Raw genomic sequence first — 25,305 nt, 5'->3', positions numbered from 1 at the left:
TTGTTTGGGCTCCTTGAATTGAAAGGAAAGTATCAATTTTGGTTTGAGTGTGTCGGGTACAGTTTTCCCTGGAAGGCACTCAAGCAGTCAAGGGACTTGACATTGTCAAGACATTTCATAAATATACCAAGGGAGCTAGCTTGATTTATTTTTTACTCCACTCGCTTGGATACCATATGGCATACATGCATGTTTAGTTTAACACACAATACCACAGAATTCAAAGCCACACAATTCAACAACACACAAATCAACACCACCCAGTGTATTTACACTCCACATAAAACCACTCAGCACAACATAATGCAACTCCAAATAACAACACTCTACTCAGTACCACATAATTACACACCACGTAAACACAAACTATATCACATGGTAACCATCCACATAAAAACACTCCACACCATGCCACATCATTTTATAAGCATAATTTCACTCCACGCCAGATTTACACACCACACAATTCACCTCAACACATTTCCATTACACACCTCATAATTAGAAAACAAACCACATAATTCTCATCAACAGCACAGTTGCATAACACCACAAAACATCAAATACACACCACAAAATCATATATCATACCACAAACGTTTACAGAACACAACATAATTAAACTCCACTACCTCACACTCCACAACACAAAATACCATTCCACATAATTACACTCCATAACACACAATCCCAGTATGCACACTTCCAATACACTTGAATACAGTACACGTGTCTATAAAGCAAAGCAACCCCTATTTTGGAAGCTAAAAAAGATTCACATTTTGTTCCATTTTTCTTCCAAAAAACCCATTTCAGCTAGAAATCATTCGAGAGGAGAGTTTGCTCCGGTGTCTCACTTGCGCTGTACAGCTAACTCATATTATCTTTAATTACTAACCGCCGCCATTTTTTTCTGTTCCCCGACAAATGTCTCTACTTGATAGAGACACACTTTTTAGATCCAGCTTTTTAATTTTGATCAACTTGTGTGTGAACATACTTACATATAGAGGATTTCAGCAGCCCTCTTCATCAATTGTTCTGTTATTGTCATTCACATCCCTAGATATACTTCAAATACAGTAAATACCACATAATTACAATCCACATATTTCAACTGCACACCATACCACATAATTCCACCACACACTAAATACATTCACTCCACTCCAAAGCACATAAGTAAAAAACATTTACATTTACAATGCCAATAGCTCTAACTCTCACAAATGAGAGACCTATTTCATTACAAATGGCTGTTATCTGTTGGTATGTCATTCACATTGAGCTTCTGCCCACCACAGTGTAGAGCTTGGGCGGCGGATCTGTCCCTTTTGATCATTGCCTCTCTTGCTTTAGGAGTGGCGGCAATTTACCTGATCACCCGCCCATCTGCCCACAAATATTTGCACCCAAGTGCCAGCAACAATGCTTAACTTTGACAATGCTTTTATTTATTATTCTTTATCCTTTTTTTCCAGTCATAATCACTCACAATTACCACAAAACTACTCGTACATGAGAAGCATAATTCATCATTTAGTGCTATTTTCGTAGCGCAAAATGCATCCTTGCATCCCAAATGGACCCGAGGATAGATTTTGCTCTAGGAAAATAGCACTAAATGTCACAGGACAGGAACATCAGTAGCCAGCAGCCACCCGCGCTCTCTTAGTTTGTTGTATCCCTGCTCCTGGATAGGATTTCTGCCGGAAATGACTCTTAATTACTTAAACTGGCGTAATTGCGTAATTTCAGTAATGTTGCATCGCAAGAGTAATGGGTAATTGCTGAAATTACTCTGATTACATTTCGGCCAGGCGTAATATTGTACCGGAAAAGTGCTTGTTTGGGTATTTCCACCTGCACTGCTGATTTGGATATTTCGGCACTACTGTCTTCTCTGGGCTCTGCTCTCTTACTCATAAAGTAGATGTCTTTCTTTAAAAAAAAACCAAATTGATAATATGAATATTTAAAGTGTCCAGCTGCTGAATACCACTGAGGGATTCCCTTCAGAGTTGAGTTACGTGTCCTGCAACAACACCTGTTGTGCAGCGGGGAAACTGTGAAAGACTTGGCTTCGTAACCAGCAATAATTAATCTGAATCCTCGTCTCCTGCGCTGGGATCCGGTTGCGCGTCTCCTCTGGGTTAACTGCGTGGCCTACAAGGCTATTTAATTACTTCTCTCTGACCTGTACAGAAGGCGTGCGGTCGCCCGGGCCTGCGCGGGCCGCTCAACTCGACAACGAGGGCGATCCAGTTCCCTATCAATTATTAGTCACCAAGGGAGTGGGTGAGCGATTGCTTGGGTCTTTTGGTCCGACTGACTGAAGGCGATCCCTGTGGGTGTAGTGCTTAAATCTTAAGGCTGCTGGTTGACTATTGCTGGTTTGACCCTCGCTGGACAGCGCCATCGCGCGTGGAGCCTGGTGACAAGCGAGCCAGACGTCATTAAAAGGTAAGTGCAGCAATGCAGGGATTGGTCTTCTGTAGGGCGCCCATGTGGCAAACTCCTGCCTTGCCAACTCGCGTGTTTTATCCTGCCCAGGGCGAGGTAAAAATGAGTAATTGGAAATGTGTGCCTCGAAAACCTATACTATTCCTGACGACTGAGAAGACTACCCTACGGGCGCCATCATGGAAGGATGTTTAGAGCCCCCGCTTTGCAGTCAAAACAAGTTCCCAAATTCATTGATGTTGGTGTTTTGTTCTGGACTAAAGTATTAAAATCTAAAAAGTGCTGGCAGGTTCCACTGGTGACATTTCCCTTTCTGGAACACCATAATACGCTCCGGCTTGCTACCATAGTTAAAAACATTCTCAACAATTCCGGACAGACTAGAAAGTAAACAAACATCACTGGTGAGAGTGAAGCAGTGCACCCCGAGCAACTGGAAAGCAATGGACCTCCTGCAGCCTGAGTCCTGGCTAGAAGACTGTTCACGCATGGTTCATTCAGAAAAACAAACAGTGAAGCAGATCAGCTGACCAGACTCCATGACTTATGGGGCCCTGCTAGAGCCAGGTGAGGGATCAGAAATGCAGGAACATGTGGGAACGGGAAGGACCCATTAACAAATAGGTGGAGCAGCGACCTGCCCAGCTGATAGGACGGAAGGTATGAGAGTTGGGCGTGCATATGGACTGTTTTAAGAGATAAATTTACCTTATTCCTCCCTCCGAGCTCAAATGTATTCTTCCTTTTTCCTTGGTACTCTTTCCAAATTACTCACCATAACTCGCATCGCAGGCCTAAGATCCACACTCATGATCCCAACTAGAGGAAGGGCTTTTGAAAATGTTTATTCCCAGGCTTAATATTCTATGAGATATTACTGACGAAGTTGGCATTACATTAGTATCACCTCTGAGGTGCTGGAAACAGGAGGGGAGTGCTCGGGTGCCCCAGTGACACACATCTGAAACGATGGCATCTTTAGCAAATTTCACCTAAGACTCCTGGTGAACATCTGCCTCGCTCTGGTGTGGTACCAGAACATATTGGACTAAAATCTTTCCAAAGAAATACTATGTCCCATATATTGTTCACAGAGATATCGGCCCACTGGAGTTAATAGACAATCCACATTCACAAGGATATTTATTGCTAATTAAATTGAGAGCACTATGGGGCAGATTTATGAAGCTATTATGGGGTTGTAAACTGCATAATATGCCTTTTGCAAATGCAAAAATGGCCTTGTAGCATGTACCATCCATATTTTTCGAGTGAGTAATCTGTTACCGACTTGCAAAATAGGGATTGCAACTCGCTATTAGGCAGGGGCATTCCAAGGCATGATTGTTTTGTGACTTTGAATGTGGTCGCAAAACAATCGCAGTTACCACCAATTGTGAGTTGCAAAAATATTTCTGTTGTTCACTTTCATTTTCAACAATATTCTGGTGTACAAGCTCTTTCCCGCCAGCCTGAGATGTCCAGAAATGCACATTGAATACGATGAGTTTTGTGACATCCCATGTACCTGAAGGTTGAAGGTTGGGTTGTCTTTTACTGACCAGTTATGTGATAGCTTTTGTTTACAAAGACAAAGTTCTGCGTTCAAATCATGCTGAACACCAACAAAACATTCCTGATTGGACTTCTGTATGTGGTCAAAGAAAGCCCATAACACCCCCTTAAACCTCTTTCTTTGGTGGCATTCTTGAATATCAATTTATGCAGACTGGAAGGCTTGAACTTGTTAAAATCAATCTTGAATCTGTCACCGAGACGTGAGAAAGGATGTTAGTTGTGACTAGTAAAACGTCCATTGCTTCACATAGCGCAGAAACAACATGAGAGTGTGATGTCACTATGAGATCCGGGGTTCAATCAGGATGGTAATGCAGATAGCAGAGAATATAACGAGAAATAGTATTCTATTAGGAGAGAGGATGACTAAATGAATGAATGATTAGACAAGTAAAACAAAAGATTGCCTCTCCTCTTCCTGTGTTTAAGAGCTAGGCATGGACATACGAGGATAGGTGAATTTTAAGTTTTTTCCCTATGAACGATTACTAGTCTTGCTGTGGATTTTTAAGGAAAGCACGCTGTGGAGCTGGAGCCCTTAGACTGCGGACTGTTTGAGGATGTGGCATAAGCTGTGGGTGCAAGAATTTGTGGATGACCCAGTTAAAATGATAGGCTGCTTGGTGGTTCTTCTGGCCAATTTATCTTTTGTCTTTAGACTGTCTGTGAGATTTGTCAGTTTTGATTGTTTTTTTCCATTACCTCCCCTTTTCCCATCCACTTGTCTTTCTTGTTTTTTTGTAAATTCATAACCTTTATTGATGATTTTCCAGAATTGTTACAAACGTAATTTTAATGTTGTCAGTGATAAGTTGTAAAATAATATCAACATTATAAATCGAAATACACATTTTCAAATACATTGTCACGAGTCAAGGGTCACAGGGATGATAGTTGGTCACGGTCTTGTGTTATGTACATGAATGAAGATCAAAATATTGAGTTTTCTATATCGACCTACAAAAATATTAGATTCAAAATATCAACTATTGCTATAGTGTGACGGTAAGTATACATGGGTAAGTATAGGTTTATTATTGTTTTGAACACATCTTTATTAAGATTTTTGCAAGAGTCAATAATACCACATTGTGGAGTAGGTATGGCACGTCATCAGAATATGTCACCGGACCAATTCATTCCTAAAAACATTAAACATATTAAAACATTGAAAACAACAACACTTGGTTCAACCAATTAGCAGTCTTTCTGGTGAAAGGGATTAGGATGGCCACAAGGGCATGAAGTCTGCAAAAATTGGTCAGAAGTTAATGCAGGAAGACGCTTGTCTTGGATTGGAGGAAGACCCCCTGATAGGCTGAAGGCATGACATAGGGCAGGAGCATAAATACTGCCTCCCTCTGCAAAAGTCTGTTCCAACATTTCTTCTTGACACCAAAAGGGTCTGTACGCCATCATCAGGAGGGAAGGGAGAGCTCCAGTAATGGAACCCACCCATGATTGCCGCTCTAAAGTCAGACTGGGTCTAAGTTCAGGAAAGTCTTTGCAGTTATCTTTTTACTTCACATATAGAGTAAAGGAAGACCCACCTGTTCTGCAGAAGGACTCATGACTGCACCTGCTAGACGAGGTGTCCTGATCCAAGGGACAAAACGTGGCCTAACTGACTACAAGGATCTGCCAAAGGCATCTCAAAAGATGGGGACACGTTTTCACCCCTGCCCAGCTCTCCAAGGAGAAGAGAGGCTCGATTTCACTTATAAGGTGAAAAGTGTAAGCCTGCATCTTCATACCCCCCCTGTGGAGTGTCTGTACCTACCTTTATTGCTGCTTTAGTATGATCCCTATGTTGGTTAATCTTCCTAGCCTGATTCCACCAGCTAGGTGAGGTTGCCCTGAACCTGGAGCCATTTCAAATTCTGTCCAACCATTATGGTCACCATTTCTCTTATTGGTCCACAGAGTAGTGGTGACCAATGACATTGTCACTTTCTGTTAGTGCCCACTGAACCTGTGGATGCCCTTATACTGGAAAAACTCTACCATTGCTGGTAGGTGTTGGATACAGGCCGCAGCAAATAAAAGGCACATTTGGCATAAATAGTGAACATTGACTTCCTGTTTTGTCATCTATCCCTGATTTGAACCTTCAGGGACCAGTTGAGCGTCTAAGTGGTCTCAGGGCCCTTGTGCCTTGAATTGGGACACTTAGTGGTCACTAGTGAACAACTATCTGAACACCTGGGCACAGCAAGGATTTGTCAAGGGTGATAATTATTTTTTGGGGGAAGTGGATTTTGGGATCACAATTATTAATGGTTTTGGAGGAATTTTATGTTAGGGCTGCCTATTTTTGTAGTGCAGCATACAACAAGGTGATGGATGCAATGGCTGAATTAATCTTATCTACTGGTGATTTATTGTTTGGACCATATTCCAGCCCTTCGTTTTTTCTCCCACCAGGCGACTCTAGACAGAGACCAACATCATGCCAATCAGTACTGAGCCTTCTTCTTACTGTAACAGTTCCATATTGAACTGGCGGGGCCCCCTCCAAGAGGGGACATAAGCAACCCCAGACTCAATGTAGTCTATTTAGATCTCATCAGTAAGGTGCAGCTTGATTCCTATGGCACATGGAGCACAGGATACATGTTTGGGCATACACCTTCCACATTAGGTGTCAGCTGCAAGATAAAGCAAGGCGATGAATGGTTTGCTCGAATTAAGTTTAGCCTCCAGTAATCACTTGGGCAGCATGACACTCTAGATAGAAGCTTACTTTATACAAATAAGTACTGGCCTTGCACATCATGAAAAGCCGAGGCAAAATTGGCTTAGTCAACTTTCCATTTCTTCAAACTCAGGGCTTTTTGTTGGCACTGTCCAGGCTACGGTTGCACTACTTGATCAATGTACCATTTACAAATATTAAATTAAATTCATATAATTTTTAAAAGATTTCTTTAAAGAGTTCACATAAAATAAATTGTTTATATTTGTTATGTATTAAAAATTACAAAACGTTACGCACAGAAGTAACAAACATTTAGTTTATATTTTTACATAATTTTTAACGTTATATTTAAAAAAAATTATATACTTTAAATTATATATATATATTTAAAAATATTATAAATGACCTTTAAAATTATTTCCTATGTGGTTCTATTTAAAGTCCATGTCTTCAGTTTTTTCTGTGAGAGGGTGGTGCATTACTAGTGGTTGGCCATGCTAGACTTACTCCAGGTCTGAGCTGGAGTACATGTACTACTGTATTGGTTCCTTTTTGGCTGTAATAACTTTATAAGTTCAGTTTGCAAGTAGCAATGCTACTTGTAGAAAGCTCTCTTTTGTGGATAGGGGTCTATCCCTCCCTAAACCCTTCCTTACCCCTCCCTAAACACCTATTACTCCTCCCTAAACCGATTCCATTTAGTTGTAAGCATGCACTCTTCTCCAGACACTCCCTCAGGTCCTTACAGCATTTGCTATTAAGTATTAAACTTCGGGACCTATTCTGACTATAACGGGCACTGTACCACCATTACGTTTTCAACAATAAGACCGGTGCTTCCTCGATGGTCTGACTGCCCCACCTTAGGACCGCCACCACTGCTGACATCACTGGTACCGCGGCAGCGGTGGTAGGAGCAGAGGAGGTCAATTCAGGTGGGCAGGTAACATCAGCCGCCAGGCTGATCAGGACCTGCCTTTCCAGGTGAAGGCTGGTAGAAAGGGAGGGAAAGGGCCACTACAATGACCATAGGGCGATTATGTCCTCCACAAATGTGAGCTGTAGCTCACTGGATACCCCCCAATGCTGGCTGGTCAAGTGTGTGCACTGTGTCACCTCTTGGGGACACTGCGCCCGAATGGCTGGCGGCACCGCAGCATGGCCGGCATTTGCTTCAGGCTCTTACTGGAGTCAAAGCATGGCACTACCATGACTGTGACGCACATACACTGCCAGCACCACGGAGAACTTAGAATTCGGAGGTTGGGAAGCTGCAGCCTTGGCAGCCTGTTCCCGACCGGCGCAGGCTGGCAGTGTGCCCACCATAGTTAGAATCGTCCACTTATCGTGTGAGGCTCTTCCCATAGGAGAGATGGGAGTGGAGGAGGTGGAGATTTCCACTTGTAGCTTTGTGAATTGTATTTTGTAGTAAGTAGGTAGTAAGTACTACTTTAGTACTACTTTAGGTTCTGTCAAATGCAGTTTGTGAGTCTGGGCCTATGTGTACTAGAGAGTCAAATATTGCACCAGAGTTAAACAAATCGATCAAGCACAACTTTTAGAGAACTTTAATAATCTGGAGCCAAGCAATTTGTAAGTGAACATCAAGAAAAATATCTAATTGTAATGTAATTGATTTTACAAGAGAAGGTTTGTTTTAATATGTGGTCTAAATTGCCATTCCAACTCCATCGCTTTTAAAAGGTTTTTAAATTTTGTTCCATTTTAGGGGGTTGTAGTTGTCCTCTGAGGCCTCAAGACATTAGTTTTAAGTCCAACATCAGGGTTTACACAGGATTTACAATTTACACAGGATTGTATGTCAAAATATTGACAACAGAAATACTGCTGCTGAAGCACCACATTTACTAATCTTTCAGACTACAGGCCAACAAGCAGAGTTGCTGCGCAGCAGTGCGTGAATGGGAGAGACCAGAAATGTTCTATATTTACAAAGATATAAGGCATTTCTGCTCTCTTTTCCTTGACACGCCGTATTTTGCCTCTCGCAAACGCAGGCACCCTTCCACAATAGTGCAAGGTGGCCTGCATTACAGGCAAGATTGTTTTTGTGTAGTAAGAGATAATTTCATGCACAAAAACAAACCTTAGAGGCATTTTCCTCTTTCTGTGTGTGATGCGGAACGCCAAACCTCTACCCATGGAATGCCTCTCAGCTTGAAATGTAATGTTGCACAGCACAAGCTGCCGCGTTGCGGTCCATTTCTTCACAAAGCCAGGCATGGCGGTGCAAATCGCTCATTGGGTGGTTTTGTAAATATTACTGATCCTTTTGCAATGTCCTTGTGTTGGCTTGTGCAGCACAAAGGAAAGACACAGACTTGATAAATTTGGGCGTAGATCTATGAAAACCCCTAAATGTTCCAAAAGCTACTCTGAGGTTGGTGCTCGATAAGGGTGGTCATTGAAGAGCACCCCAGACAGAGATATTTATGTGCCAGTTTCAATAGATGCTGGTACAAGGGCTACGAGAATCTTTAATGAAAAAAAGCAAAAGTTAAATGTAATTACAGAAAGGGAGGGAGAGTTGTTATGTTGCTGTAGCCACGAGGATGATTTTGCTGCTGCTATCAGTAAGGAGGACATTTTTGAATTTCACACGCCTGGGAGAAAGAAAAAGCATGATTTATTCTAATGTTTTTACACGAGAGAGAGGGTTGATTCGTCACGACCTGTTACGACCTGGGGGTTGGGTTATATATTGTCCACTCTCCCCGTCTGTGTCTCGGCACATACTTTTTGGGTGGAGAGACGGAGAGTATGTGAGGTTATGAAATAATGTGCTTTACCCAGCCGAAGTTGGCCTTCGTTAGTGAGCAGAGCAAGTGGAGTGGAGGTTTCAAACCTTTGCTCTGTCTGTCACTGCTGGCAGTGGACTGGCAGTGAAAAGAGTGGTCAGAGACCCACTGCAGGTGAGTGATGCATGGCTGTACCTGCACTCAGGGCTGTGGCCAGGGGTGTCTGTGCACCATTTCCTCAGTGGCAGAGCCATTGCACCACTTGAAAGACTAACCAATCCTGCACCTATGTCATCAATATGGCGAGGATGCAAGGGCAATAGTGTTCCCTTATTTACATGGGACCACACCACCATGCAAACCAGATCACATGGTTGCTGAATATGCACCCTTGCGATCAGTGTAACAGCCTTCCAATGTGTCAAAGGGGCACAAAAAAAACAGGAGCAAACGTACCCCTTAAGCACTCCTGCGATATGCCAAATGGTGATGCAGATTTTCTCCATGTCCATGTCATATGTTAGTTCTTCATGTTGCTATAGTTGGTGCTATAGCTGGTGTGGGTCCAAGCTGCTATATTAGTGAATTGGCAGCTTCTGGTTTGTCCATCTGTGCACACAAATACACCTGATTTGTTCCATGTTTTGGAATAACACACTACTGAACTGACTACAAGGAGCAGCTAAGTTCAAAGAGGAGAGTTTTTGTAGCAGAAGCATTTTGAGTTCAGGTGCTGAATACTTTAATGAGGCAAAATCCAGATCAGGTCTCGGGTTTTTAGCTTCTAAGAATATCAACAAGCCACTCAACCAAATGAATAGATGATTACAGAAAAACCTGAACATATAACTACTTTCACAGAGAAACGACTAGAAGAAATAAAATAAATTATATATAGAAAATAAAACCCTTTTGAAAAAACAATCTTTCGACATAAGGTATGAAGTAGAAACTTTTAAATAAAAACTTTAAGGATACTACAACAGGGTAGAGAAAATGTTACTGCACTTATATAGGAAGGATTAGACTTTCCATTTAAGCTCAGGCTTTGGGTATTGGTATGATTTAAGATCAGAATTGTGGTAACGGTGAGGGATAGGTTAATAGAAATAGAAATAGTTTGTAATAATCTTCAATTTACATTCCGATTTAAGCAGATTAGAGACAGTTTTACATATAGAGACAGGTTTAGGCTTAAATATATTCTACATTTAGGAGCTGGTCGATCAAATCATGTACATTTTGTTGCGTAGTTATTTGTTGTAACATATTCTTTCTTTCTTTCGTAGTCCATCTAACGTTTGTTTCTTTGTAAAGTCTCTCTGCAGCGATTTGTCCAGGAATTTCCTTGTAGCCAAGTTTATATGTAGTATGCTTTTTTCGCTGAAGGTATTTCTTTGGACAGGTATTCCTTGTGATGACTGAAATCCATAAACCAGGTCTGCACACGAGTTAACAAAAGGTCCATTCTCACAAATGTCCCTGCATCTCCCATTCATTGTTATGTAAAGCTGCAACCCCTAAAATGCAAACAAATCAGAAGTTATCGACAAAAACATGTTGGTCATTATTGCGTGGATTCTCATATACTGAGTCTGGAGTTTATTTTGGAAAGTTTTGTTACCGAGGTTTTGTAGGTCGTCTTTGTAATATTACGTCCCTCTATCACTCCTATGTAACATTAATGTGCAAAAGAGGCACACACTGCTGCTTAATATGCCGATTGGGGGTTCTGCTTTGCGGGGAACTGACTTGTAAATAAGAAAGGAAACCAACTCACTCTGTGAAAAGAGTTTGCTCATTGCAGGATATTTCGACGATTACAGTAAACTAGCTATTCCTCTATATTCCATCCTAATTGGAAGTTATATGATCGTAATATTTACTAAATAGCAGCACTTGGATATGAAATGAGGAGTCCTTAAAAGAAAGAACTTGTAGATAATATCAATACTCCTACAGGTGTTATATTTGCAACTTACATATTACTTTATCTAACAGCAATTCATAACATCCAGCCCTGCCAAGTTTCCCAGGTCCGCACATGATGTGCTGCTCCAGTCCGGGTTTTTTCTTTGAATTCTTGGACTTGTAATCTTGTTTATTGCTTTTTAAAACAGGACTAGAAGTCCCATAATTTAAAGACAAGCATTTGTAATGCAGTGGGCCTTGCGTTTGCTCGTGTTAGAGCTGTTAGCGTTGTAAACTCCTAACCAGACTTTTTTTGCGACAAAAACTGAAAATGAAAAGTAATACAATTTTACATAAAGGAGCCGATTTAGGGATGAGTGTGAAAGTGACTAATCAGAACAAAAAAATCTTGAATTCGCGAAAGAGTGCTAGGATAAACAATAGAATTAAACTGGTAAGCATGGAAAGCGCTCGATTACAGCCCAGCAAGATCGCGCAGCCTATGAAATAAAGAGAAAAGGTAGTCCAGAAACCATATGGAAAACGTGAAGCTTCGTATGTTTTCAGTAGTTGGCTGTTGCACTTGAGGAGGGCTAAACACTGGGAAAGCCATGGCGTATGCATGCCTTTCACTAATGGAGCAAGTGAATGTTAAAAGGCAAGTCCACGAACCAATGAAAGTGACGGGCGTGACATGGGCATGCTTAAAATCCCACAGAGAGATTACAAGAGGGACAGAGCGCTTGCCCGCTTGAACATAAAAAAGCCTGAACTACAGCAGCACATCACACATGGATATGGGAAACTTGGCGGCTATGTATATCCTTTTAGAATCTGATTGTGAAGGTCTTTGCTTTAGACAGAATCAAACACAAACGTGATATAAACTGACATTGGGTCCAATTTGTATATTTACACGTATCTGCACTAGCACCTTTGCTCCTCGTATATGTACCAATGCATATTTCGTGAATGCATGCCTGGATTCACTATTGGGAATGATTTGCGGGTGCTTGATTGGCCTGACAATGCAGGCGCTGCACAGCACTCTTATTAAAACAGCACCCTTATCTGCTTATTATAGTATTCACTGCTTCACACAAGCAGGTGGTAGGTGGTGGGGTTGGGGGCAGATTACAGGAAGAGGGTCTGTTCCTGTTAGCAGACGCGAGGCCCTCAACTCATATAGGTGAGGAAGCACGTTCTCCTGGGCACGTCCACCAAACAGTGAAGGGTTTCATTCCTGACCATAAATTGAGAGAACATATGTATTCGTACGTATGTAGCATTAACCTAGCTAAGGCACAATAGATGGCTGTATGTTGCTGGGAGTGTTTCAAATGTCGTCAGCTCCGGCCACCATGCCGCATCTCCTGCTGTAGGAACGGCGTCCTGTCATCCACATGGGAGCACAATGGTTGCTGTGGACAGGGCAGCTTCTTTTGGGTGAGTTGTGCACCAGATAGGACTCGTGAAAGGGAAGTAACCTGGAAGGAACCGCACTCTCAGTGTGAGAGAGATGCATTTATTTATTTACTAGGCTCACCAAACTAGTAGGTGATCTGCGAACAGGAGCAACTTACTAGCACCTCATTCTGGTCTTAAAAGTATAAACAGTCTGTCTCCTACCTACGAATGCTAAGACGTACAGTCATGCAGCCTTCGACGATTTAACCAAAAACCTCTTATCGCGCCAGACCTCCTAGTACTGCTTCATGATTTCACACTTTTGAGACCTTCAATTCACACTCTGGGAATTGACTCCTAACTGAATTGAATTGAACCAAATCCTCCCTTCGAGCTGACACAGCTGCATTATAGTCTCTGCTACTGATACTTGAAAACAACTGCAATTAATTCGTACTAATCTGTGCCCTCGTCGAACCCAAATTGAAAATATATAGCAATGTATATATAGCAAGCTGCCCAGCTTGTCTGGTATACATGCTGCCCATCCTGTTGGCAGGCACCCAACACACAAACATCTGTGTATTTACCACCCAACCTGCCCATTTCCTTCTGTTCTGTGGTTCTGTTAATGTGTACAGCACTTCTGACTGAAATGCCACCTTCCCCTCTACAAAATGAATAGCTACAAGAAATGATGAGTTTAGCATATTGCAACGTGCTGGCTGCCATTTTGTGATAACGTTGTGGTGCTTTACCTATGTCTGCACTTGCCACACACTGGGGTTACTTCGTGCAGAGTTCAACAGGAGACCTGCACACACACCACACATTACAATTACTTGTACATTTTGTGAGTGGCGTCTTGTGCAAAATTCATGTTTTTCAGTGTGCTCAAATGCTAATAACAAGCATTTGCAATGCAATGGGCCTCGCGTTTGCTTGAGTTAGAGCTATTGGCATTGTAAATTCATAACTGGACTTTTCTTGCCACATAAATTGATCAACCCTGCCTCATAATTTGGTATTTTCCTGCCACATCATTCCAGTGGCCCTGCATAGAATTAAAGCACTTTCATTTACCTTCTTCATCTATCTGCAGCCAAAAATGAAAATGTTGCCATTTAGCATCCTTAAATCTGCCATGCTAATTCCAATAGACTAACACTTTCAGCGCCCTAATTATAATAATGATACTATTAATAATAATAATAATTTTCCTGATAAAACACACTGCTACAACACTGTAAAGGCAAAAAGCACGACTGGCAGGGCTGCAGCACAGTTCTGTCTTTGCACAGTATCTGCCATGTGATGGCCACTTGTTAGTGTTTTACCTGATGTACCAGTCTAGAGCAATATAAAGAAGCAGTTTACAAGGCTTTGCAGAAATTCTATTTAATTAATATTCAAGAGGCAGACTTCCTCTGAAAATCGTTCATGATGGGTGAGGCTGAAGTGATGGAGCACGCCTCCAAGGGCCGCAGACCTCAGCATCTGCAGAGCGCTGGAAAAACAGCGGATTGAAAAAGTTTCATGAGCGGAAGCATCACCAGTACATAAGATTGGTTGCCACTTTGTCACATCCATGCAGGCACCACCCACACCCACCCACACACAGTGCATTTTGTCCCTTAAGGACAGCTTCCACTTTATAAATTATTGCAGAAAGCTTTTTGCAATCATTTACTCTCCAATAGTTTGCAACCGCACGAGCAGTTGGAAAACACTGATGCACTTTCTTGAGAGTAACAAAAATGGGTGAGGGGTGCACCTTTACTGCCACATTTGCGTGAATCGTAAGAAGTCACATTTTTACTTTGCCAGTTGCAAAGCTATTTACTGATTCACAATGTCACATCAGGATAGTACTATTTTATTTTTTTGCAAAGCCAATTTGTGTGTGTAGCATTTGCAATGACAAAATTACCTTTCCCATCCAACTCTTAATTATTCCAATAATGTTCTCTATTTATCGCTTTTAAGAGTCCTGGAAGTTCACACAAATAGTGGAAAGGAGAGGTCCTTCGTAATAAGAAATGCATAAAACCACTATCTAAGAATTCAATTGTAATTCTATCATTTTTTATTCCTATCGTATCCTTTCATAATACAACTGAATAATAATCCCTTCGAATGGCTCAGGTGTCAATTTGTGTTTTGCTTTCTTTTTCGTAGTTATGGGCAATGCTTGAAATGGACATATATAAGTGCAGGTACTCCTTTTCCGAAACAGCTGTTTGTTGCTGAGAAATGCAGGCGTGCCCTGATTTAAAGCACTGGAGCACTGCTGCTATCCCTTAAAAATGAAAGAAGTGCAGGTACTGAGTAACTGATAGTACCTGTGCAATTAAAGCACCGCTTATGGTACCTCAACAGATATGGTCACATTATCAGTTGAAACGGTTAGTTTTTTTCCTACTCTTGTGCTTTAATTACAGTTTTTCTCAAAGGGCCACATGTACAAAGATCCTGTTTTGCGACTCGCAAACTGCGAGTCTTATCGACTCGCAAAACCGGATGTACAACAGTGTACTTTACACTGTTTGCGATTCCCAATGGGGACGCAAATGACCTACCTCATGAATATTCATGAGGTAGGTCGTAATATGCGACCCCATTGGGAATGGCCGTCCTCATAGGGATGGTGGCCTGCTGGAGACAGCAGACCACCATGTCTGTGACTGCTTTTAAATAAAGCAGTGTTTTTTTTTTAAATGCAGCCCATTTTCCTTAAAGGAAAACGAGATGTATTTCAAAAACAAAAATGAAAAGTTTTCTTTTCAGAGCAGGCAGTGATCCATGGGACCACTGCCTGCTCTGAAAAAATATTTTTGCTGCCATTCACAAAGGGGAAGTGGTTCCATGGGGACCCCTTTCGCATTTGCGAATGGTTTAGCACCAGTTTGAAACTGGTGCTAACTGCAATTGTTTTGTGACCGCATTCACAGTCACAGAACAGTCCTACATTGCACTGCGACTAGCAATTAGGAAGGGAACGCCCCTTCCGAATTGCGACTCGCAAACTTATTTTGCGATTCGGTAAATAGATTACCGAATTGTACAATAGGCTCTACATACCAAAATGTTTCTTTCCTGTCGCAAATAGTCCGAATCTGCGAATCGGGACGTTTGCAACAGGAAAAATAGTACGTACATGTGCCTCAAAGTCTCTAGGGGAATATAGCGTGACGGATCTTTGCACACACGTTCGTGGGAGCTAAAGAAAGACAAACACAATGAAGCAGAACCTAGCAGCCCCCAAAACCATCCTATCCAAGGAAAACATGTCAGAGCCCGTGACCGGGCTTGAAGAGGAACCAGATTGCAGAGGTAAAATGAAACCTCAGCCTCTGAATAGCCGAGCCAGGGAGCATAGCTTCAATAAAATAAGCGAGGAAAACGTTCAGCAGACCTCCGAATGCAATTACGTTCACAAGCAATCCATTTAAAGGCCCAGAAAACACAGCCCAGAAGACCTTAATGCATAAGTTTGCTGCATTAAACACTAAGCAAACCTGTAGCGAGGTGGTAAAAAAACACTATTTAAACGAAAAAAACACAAGGACGGGGTGGGGGGGGGGGCAGCAGACACAAACAGGAAACTGAGGGAGGGGCGGGAGGTCCTGGGGATGGCAGGCAGTGCAATCCAATTCAAAGCAACAGATCCGCCATGAGCATGAGCGCAAAGGAGAGACACAGAAGAAAAAAGTAGTTAGTTCACATTAAACATATTGGCAGTCATGCGATAAGCAATGCAATTGGGCCAGTCTGCAAGACGGTAACAAAACCGCCCCAAGGCCATAAAATATAAAGCACTTACCAACACCCTCAAGGATTTTTGAAAGGCAAGTCTACGAACAAATGAAAGTGATGGGAGTGACATGGGTGTGGTTAAAAGCCCACAATACTTACAACAGGTCAGAAGCGCTTACGTGCTCGACCGAAAAATGCGATTGTCTGTCTGGTTAGTAGTTTCCATGTGAATCATTGACTTCACTTCCTGTTTTGTTGCTTCACATGTCCTGTGTTTGATACCTGCTTTCAGCGTCTGTGGGCTGCCTATCAACCAACGCATATGATGGGATTCAGCTTGGCATTTAGCCAGATGAGGGTACCCGCTCCTCCTTTGAGGAATTTACACAAGTTACATGTTTTGAGGGTAGTAGTGTACAGATTGAGTGCAGCTGGGGATGGTCTCAGGCTGGTCCCAGCTTCTCCCATGGATCCTGTGTGGCAGAAAAGAACTTGCAGGTGTCTGTTTATTTGAGATCACGGAGCCAGGACCAGGGCTTTACTCCTAGCTCCCTGTTCTTGTGTGGTTTAATTGCTCGACCCTGCTTCTACTTTTCAGTGTGTATGTACTGATATTTTTCACAAAACCCCAATTTAGGTTGTGAATCAAATGCTCAGTGTTTAACTTGAACCGTTGGTTTCCGGTGCAGGGCACCAGCACTTATTTGTGAGGCACAGCTCTTATTTTTGTGCCTCAAGCATTTACTGTGATCAAAAGACACATATAGGAAAGTTGGAGGAAGAGAAAAACGAAAAAGAGTGACAGAGGGAGAAAGCAGAAAGTTGAAAAAATGTGGTAGAGGGGCAGGGAGTGCCTGTAAATGGGTTAAAGAGGCCCGAGATGGCGTCAGGATTACGCTGCCTCAGTATTCTGTGCTCGCACATTTATTTGCAGTAGCCGCATGTTTCAAAGGGTAACTTTAGGGAACCAGCACTTTTTATTTACAAATTAAGCTATGTAAAAGCTACCGTTCTGTTAACTTAAAATATGCTGTAGAAATGCTCATGTTTGCTTGCACATTCACACTTGACAGAAGATGGGAAAATATTATGTGGTTAAGGGATATTACACTTGTAAGTTGAATCAACTTGACTTTTGATCCTGATGAAATATTTAGGTATTTTCACCGGGTTAGTAGCAAATGGATTTAAGTAATTGTTACTTTAAAAAGCACGCGGAGTAGGATTACATGCTCAGGACTCCTTTCTTTCAGTTCTAGCCTGCTTCACTTTCAGGGACCACCAGAGCGTGAGATTAGGTAATGTGAGCTATCAATGCACGGCAAAACTATCTTAAATTTAAAACATGCATTAGCAAAGCCAGTACTCTGGCCTTGGCAAGCTGGTGCGACCATTCATTTTTATTTTTTTCTTGCAAGTATATGTCACAGCAATAAAAAAGCAAATATGCCATCACCTCAACGTGCCTGCCTTATGCTTGTAACCAGAATTTACAATTTAAAGACCCATTCACCAGTACAGATTTTTTTACATGCAGTTGGACATGCATTTTATGTATTTATTTATTTATGTATTTATGCATTTATTATTATTGTTATTATTAATAATAATAATAATAATAATAACATTTGTGAGGGCGACAAGAATAAATCACCACTTAACCAAGGATTTCATTCTCTGACAGCTGCAATCCTTCAATGTCACTTAAACACTTCATAATATAAGCATGAATAAAAAGGAGTGCAGACAATAAATAGCTGGCATGTAAAGCTAATATAAAATAAATAACAGCACACTTTGAACCAGAATTGCAACTGAAGAGAAAGAAACTATTCTAGGTGGATGTGAACAATGCACATAGGCTTTGTGTAGTCACTCAAAGTGTTGGGGGGCCAATGGATAAAGTGGGCTGACCCTTTATCTCATGTGGTAAACTGTTTTGGTTGAAAGCAAAATGTGAAAAATGTGAACAACAGTTTAACAGACCAACGGATGGAGGCTGCTGATCAAATTGTTCATTATTTTAGGAAACTGCTAAAAAAGTCTCAATGCCTGACCTAAAAAGCTGAGAATTTCACTGCATTATAAAAAAACACAAGTTTGTATTTAATTTTGTTTTTAATCTACCTTTTAGTTTGTTGTCAAACTATAAAGTATATTGATTTCTCTGGAAGTCCTTATTCAACCCTGCAAGCTTTAGGCATTTATTACGTGATTTGATCTTGTGTCCATCTATCTCCATTCTTCTCTCTGCAAAAAGCCAGTGATTACTAAAATGGTTACCTTTGTGGCTATGGGAGAAAGAACCCACACTGAAAGGCAAGATGTGCTCAATATCTTAGTGAATGGCTTGACAAAACAGCTTAGAAAAATACTATTTCATTATCAAATAAAATACATGGATCAAATGCAAGCATACCGTCAGCGACTGATAGAAGAGGTAACTAGATTCTGGGACTGGAGGTCTACAGTTTCTGCATTGTAATGTAGCGCCTTTGAACATCGTTGGGGTGGTCCTGATGGAGACAGGAATGTGTTATAGATCCTGGGTGCATAGATCGAAGAGGACTGCTGTCTTGTTATTTTACACTTATTAGTTTGCAGTCTGATGGAGTGCTGCAGTAGCGCAAAAGATGCCCAAAGTGCTTGGTGAAGATACAGACAAGATAATTGTCTGCCCACATTGGCACTGAAGATGTAGTAATAAATGTGATGGTAGCTGAAAGTTTCAGAATTCTTCTCCAAAAACAATTTCGAGGCACAAAGGCACTGATCAATGCCTAGGGTGATCTCCGGTCCATTCTCTTGATGAGGTCTTCACAGAGTCAGTGGCACATGGGCAAAGAGGGAAGGAAGTCAAGATGCAGGCAGGCTAGCACCCTCTCAAGCTGTAACAAGATGGAGAAGTAGCAACTTATGCAATCTGCAAAGAGCCTCAGCGCATGTGCCGTGGAAGATTTTCATGCTAACTTCCAACCACTATTCAAGGATTTAAGGGGATGTTCTGCCTAAACAAGAGAAGGCCAACCTACATATTAACTACTGTGCGTAGCATGTAGGCCCTTTTACATGTGAAAACAGGGGAAAAGAAAAGTGCTGAAAGAAGATGGTGCCATTAAAAAGACGAAGGGTCAAACTCTGTGGGTCTCCCCAATAGTAATAGTCAAAAAGGCTAAAAATAACATCAAATCATAAAGAGTCTTCATGAGTTACTTCTACGATAACTTATTACAAACAAATAGGAATATATTGTTCCTAGATAAAGTTGGGAGTGCCCAATTGAGTCTGGAAGAGGAAACAGAAACAGCGATTCGGACCATGCTCAGTCACCAGTTAATTGACACCTTTAAAAGAAACAATGACAAGGGGAGATGCCAAAAAAGGCCCTTGACCCAGACATTCAACGGGGTGATTTTCTCCTGGTCAAACACCAACAGACTGCAGGGAAACCACCCCTGTCTCTCAAATGAAATTTGTTATATTGTAGTATTGATGTCAACCACAACACAGGCATCACCATTAATGGGTCTGTTTTCAAAGAACTGCGAGCAGCAGATGTAACAGAGATACTCCATTTTCTATGTCCCTAGAAGTGTATGACTCAGACAGAGAAGAGATCAATAATAAGGAAGTGAACATGGGGCGGGGGCAATGGAGAGAATTAAGAGCAGCTGAACCCTCCCAAATCGGGATCAATGACTATAGACCCTTGAAGATTAACACAGCAAACAAGACCCCACCAAAGACTCCAGGAGACTCTCCCTCTACGAGACCCTTAAGGGTACATGTCACAGTACCACCTGAAACGCGTTTCTCAGATTGCCTGTTGGGTAGGAGAAATTAACGCTGATTTTAAGTATGACAGGTCCATTATCATGTGGCTGGGATATCGAGGCCTACCATATTTGAAGTTTCACACTGACAAAGTGGCCTTTTTTCACTGAAGCACTGGCATCAACATCACTGAAACCTTTTTGCCATAAAGAAAGATTGCAACAGATCCGACACAGCATGGTGGCATGGAACACTAGTCAGAATTGTTTTTGTTCTCATATACATATCTCTCCAACTGAATGTTTTTTTCTCCCATCTTTTGGGAGACATTGTCCTTTTCCTGTCCAATGGACCATGCTATGCATGATAGACAGGAAAAAGCCATACTGGCATATTGTGAAAGGCCTGCAGTAAATAGGGTGGGCCTTCCAACCTTATGTCAGAGCGCACAGGGTATTTTAAACTACAGAGCCAGTTGTAGCTCCACTGTTAGAAATTGGGTCTCTAGTTGGCAGAGGTTTGCACCCTGTCCAAATAGGGACCACAATCCTAGTCAGGGTAAGTAAGATACACACTGAAAGTTTACCTGTGCTTACTCTCAGGTAGCTTAGTACACAGCAGTCAGGCTAAACTAAAGAGGCAATGTGTAAAGTATTTGGGCACACACACAGTAAAACAGTGAAAACACCACAAAGAGACTACACAATATTTATCTGAGTAAAACAAGACTAAAACGACAAAAATCCAACATAAACAAGTCAAGTTATGAATTTTCAAAAATTAAATCAAAATGCAGTGCTTAGAAGACAATAGCTTCAACCGGGGCTATCTGGTCGTGCTGGACCGGGGCACATCCAAATGTTCAGTCTGACCATCATGGGGCACGGGCCAGGTACAGGAGTCACCCAGAACCTCAGATAGTACCTTTGTTGCGTGATGATTCGTTGATCCAAAGGAGGGGATGTGTCATACTTGCAGGCGATGCGTCATTTCCTGATCGGGCAACGTCATTGATGCATCAATGTCCAGAAGCGATGAATGGCGTTTCGATGCATTAGTGCTGCATCGGCCAAGTCGGGGCTGAGTTGAAAGTTGGGGTGATTGCATTGCACAGTTGGCAAGTGGTGTCTGTAGCTTTGGTGCAGGCAGTGGCAAAGTGGCATTTAAGCAGGGGATGCTCTGATTCCAAGTGATGAGTCTGTGTTGATGCATCAGTTTTTGGGTTACAGCCCCACACTCACCTCCAAAGACCCTGGGCTGTATTTGGCACTACTTGGCAGAACAGGACTCACAGCAGAGGGGCCCAGGTGCTGGTTGCAAGATACAGGTGAAGTCTTTGATATCCTTTAGACTACAGAAACAGGAGGCAAGTTCAGTCAGACCCCTGGAGAAACTTTAGATTGCAGGATGTAGAGAGTCAGATCCAGTCCTCTCACTCCCAGGGAAGAAGCAACAGGCATCAGGCCAACACAGCAGAGAAATTAGGAAAGTGACAGTCCCTCCTGACAGCACAGCAGTCCTTCTTCCTGGTAAAATGTCCTCAGGCCAGAAGTATTCTGAGTGTATAGTGCCAGAGGCCCAGAACTTACTCACAAAAAGGTCTTTGATCTATGTGTATCTTCAAAAGAATTCTCTGAAGTGCACAAGGATCCCTTTTTACCCAGCCCTGGCTCCAGACTACCAGTAGGGGGTAATCAGCCCTTTGTGCGAAGGCAGGACACAACCTGTTCAGATGTAAGTGTGAACTATATCTCCCTCTCCTTGCCCAGGACAACTATCAGTATGCCTATGAATGCAGATGTGCCTCCTGTCTCACCCAGCCCTTCCTGTTTCTGGCTGTCTGGAGAGAGTGAACAAATGTAGCTGTCATCTAAACCCAGATGTGTATTTAGAGACAAGTTAAGGCACAGAATGGTTAAAGTAAGAAAATACCATCTTTCTAAGAGTGGCATTTTCAGACCTGCAATTTAAAAAAACAACTTTACCAAAAGATGTATTTGAAAATTGTGAATCCAGAGACAGCAAACTCCATATTTCTATCTTTTCCCAATTGGAAATTACACTTAAAAGATGTTTCGAGATAACCCCAATGCTAGCCTATTGGAGAGATAGCCCTTGCAATAGTGAAAAATGAATTTAAGCGTTTTTCACTATCTGGACGTGTTAAACTTAAAGGCACATGTCCAACTTTTTAAATACACTGCATCCTGCCCTTGGGGCTAACTAAGACCTACCTTAAGGGTGCCTTACATGTAATAAAAAGGAAGGTTTGGACCTGGCAAGTGAGTGCACTTGCCAAGTTGAAGTGGAAGTTAAAACTGCAACACAGGCTCTGCAAAGACAGGTGTGAGAAATGTTTGAAAGGCTACTGTAGAGGGTGGCACAAACAGTGCTGCAGGTCCACTAGTAGCATTTGAAGTACAGGCCCTGGGCAATCATAGTGCACTCTACTAGGGACTTACCAGTAAATCAAACATACATGCCAATCATGAAGACACCAATGTTACCATGCTTTAGACACGGAGCACATGCAGTTTAGCACTGGTCAGCAGTGAAAAAGTGTACAGAGTCCTAAAGCCAACAAAAACAGGGCCAGAAAAAGAGGAGTAGGAAGGCAAATGTCTGGACATGACCCTGCAGAAAGGGCCACCATGAGAACACACACTGCTTTCCACATCTATAAATAAGGTGAGGGAACCAACAGAGAATGCCTGTTACAAATAACCACTTAATGAGTCTCTACATGGTACGAAAACTCCCAGGACTCCAAGTGAACATATTCTCTTATCAATGTGTCTACTTGTTTGTCAGTCTAGTTGGGAAGGGATGTTTTGTTCAAGATCTGGGAAAGCACTGTCTATAAGGAAATGTTGAGCAGGTTCCTGGTTCGAAGATGACATGTATCTGCAGTATGAGGAGTATCTAGGGTAGTGCCAGTGATACCAAAGTTTGAGCTAGGGGTGGCATCCCTAGATCATCCCTTGAGGAGCTCCATGAAGCTCACTTCCAGTGTATCCCACTACATTGTGTTCTTTTAATTAACACACAATAAGGAACTATTTAGCAGTGATGTAGGTTGGAAAAACAAATTCATGTACCAAGTGGAGAGCCAACAAAGAAGTAGGACTGTTAAGGGGTCTGCTAAGTAGTATGTTAAGGAGTGGGTTCAGGAGGGAGTTAAGAGGTGAAGTTTTCCCATATTTTCTAGGTGTGCTTTGTCATACCAATCCATTCTCTAACACCAGGATTATTATTGTGTTTTTTCACTGTCATAACAAAGCATTTTGCTTTTACTGCAGTGCATACACAACATGAACCTTTCATATAAAGCACAATTATTGTAAATATATATATATATAACCATGTGTTGTCCCTCCCTCACTTCTGAGTGGAATCTGTAGGGTATTTATCGTGGTCACCTGTAAACAGTGTATGCTCTGAGCAGTTCCTAGTCACTTCTGGAAGGATCATATAGGGATTTTATGCTGGGTGCCTGGATGCATGCCTGTGGGCTCTTTCTCTGTTGCTGCAGGTTACTCTGAAATCTGCTTGACACTGCTGGTTATTAGGCCATGGCTCCCTTGATTTCTAATGTGTAACATTTGTTTTTCTCATTTTGCCTGATTGTGACTTCAGTGTGTGTAGGCATCTTATGGCGTGTGTGTGGGCATATGAGTGTAGTGATCTACTGTTATGTGTGTGGGTACATGCTGCTGCAAAAATGGGGATGTACTGGACAAGTCAGAAGGATGTAGGCTTAGCACAGCTGTACTCCTAGAATGCTTCCTTAAAGTCAATCAATCAATCAATCAATCAAAGAGACTTATAGAGCGCGATACTCACCCATGAGGGTCTCAAGGTGCTGGGGGGGGGGTAGAGAAGGAGGGGGGTGGGAGGGGAGGGGCGATCACTGTTCGAAAAGCCAGGTCTTAAGGTTCTTCCTGAAGAGCAGGAGGTCTTGGGTCTTGCGGAGGTGGGTGGGGAGGGAGTTCCAGGCCTTGGGGGCTAGGTAGGAGAAAGATCTGCCTCCGGTGGTGGTGTGTTTGATGCAAGGGACAGTGGCGAGAGAGAGGTCGGCGGAGCGGAGGTGGCGTGTGGGAGTGTGGAAGGTCACTTTTTCGTTAAGGTAGGTTGGGCCGGTGTTGTGGAGCGATTTATGTGCATGGATGAGGATTTTAAAGGTGATCCTTTTGTCTATGGGGAGCCAGTGGAGGGATTTGAGGTGTGGTGAGATGTGTTCATGTCGGGGGAGGTTGAGGATGAGTCGTGCTGCTGAGTTCTGGATTCTCAGTAGTTTGTGCTTGAGTTTTTGTGTGGTGCCGGCATAGAGGGCGTTGCCGTAGTCTAGCCTGCTGCTGATGAGTGGGTGGGTGACTCTCTTTCTGGTCTCTGTGGGGATCCACTTGAATGTTTTTTTCAGTGTGCGGAGTGTGTTGAAACATGAAGAGGTGAGGGTGTTGATTTGTTGGGTCATCGAGAGGGAGGAGTCCAGGATGATGCCGAGGTTGCATGCGTGGTTTGCGGGGGTGGGTGCGGGGCCTAGAGTGGTGGGCCACCACGAGGGGTCCCAAGTGTTTTTGTGTGGGCCAAAGATGATTATTTCGGTTTTGTTGGAGTTGAGTTTAAGGTGGTTGGCTGTCATCCAGGCAGCGGTGTCAAGGAGTGCGGTGCGTAGGTTGGATTTGGCGGTGTTGGGGTTGCGGGTGAGGGAGAAGATGAGTTGTGTGTCATCAGCGTAAGAGAGGATGGTGATGCCGTGGGGTCTGAGGATGTTGGCTAGGGGGGTCATGTAGATGTTGCATGATTGTGACTTCAGTGTGTGTAGGCATCTTATGGCGTGTGTGTGGGCATATGAGTGTAGTGATCTACTGTTATGTGTGTGGGTACATGCTGCTGCAAAAATGGGGATGTACTGGACAAGTCAGAAGGATGTAGGCTTAGCACAGCTGTACTCCTAGA

Source organism: Pleurodeles waltl, chromosome 6, assembly GCF_031143425.1.
Source record: "Pleurodeles waltl isolate 20211129_DDA chromosome 6, aPleWal1.hap1.20221129, whole genome shotgun sequence".
Lineage (NCBI taxonomy): Eukaryota > Metazoa > Chordata > Amphibia > Caudata > Salamandridae > Pleurodeles > Pleurodeles waltl.
Note: the sequence above shows the minus strand (reverse complement) of the source record.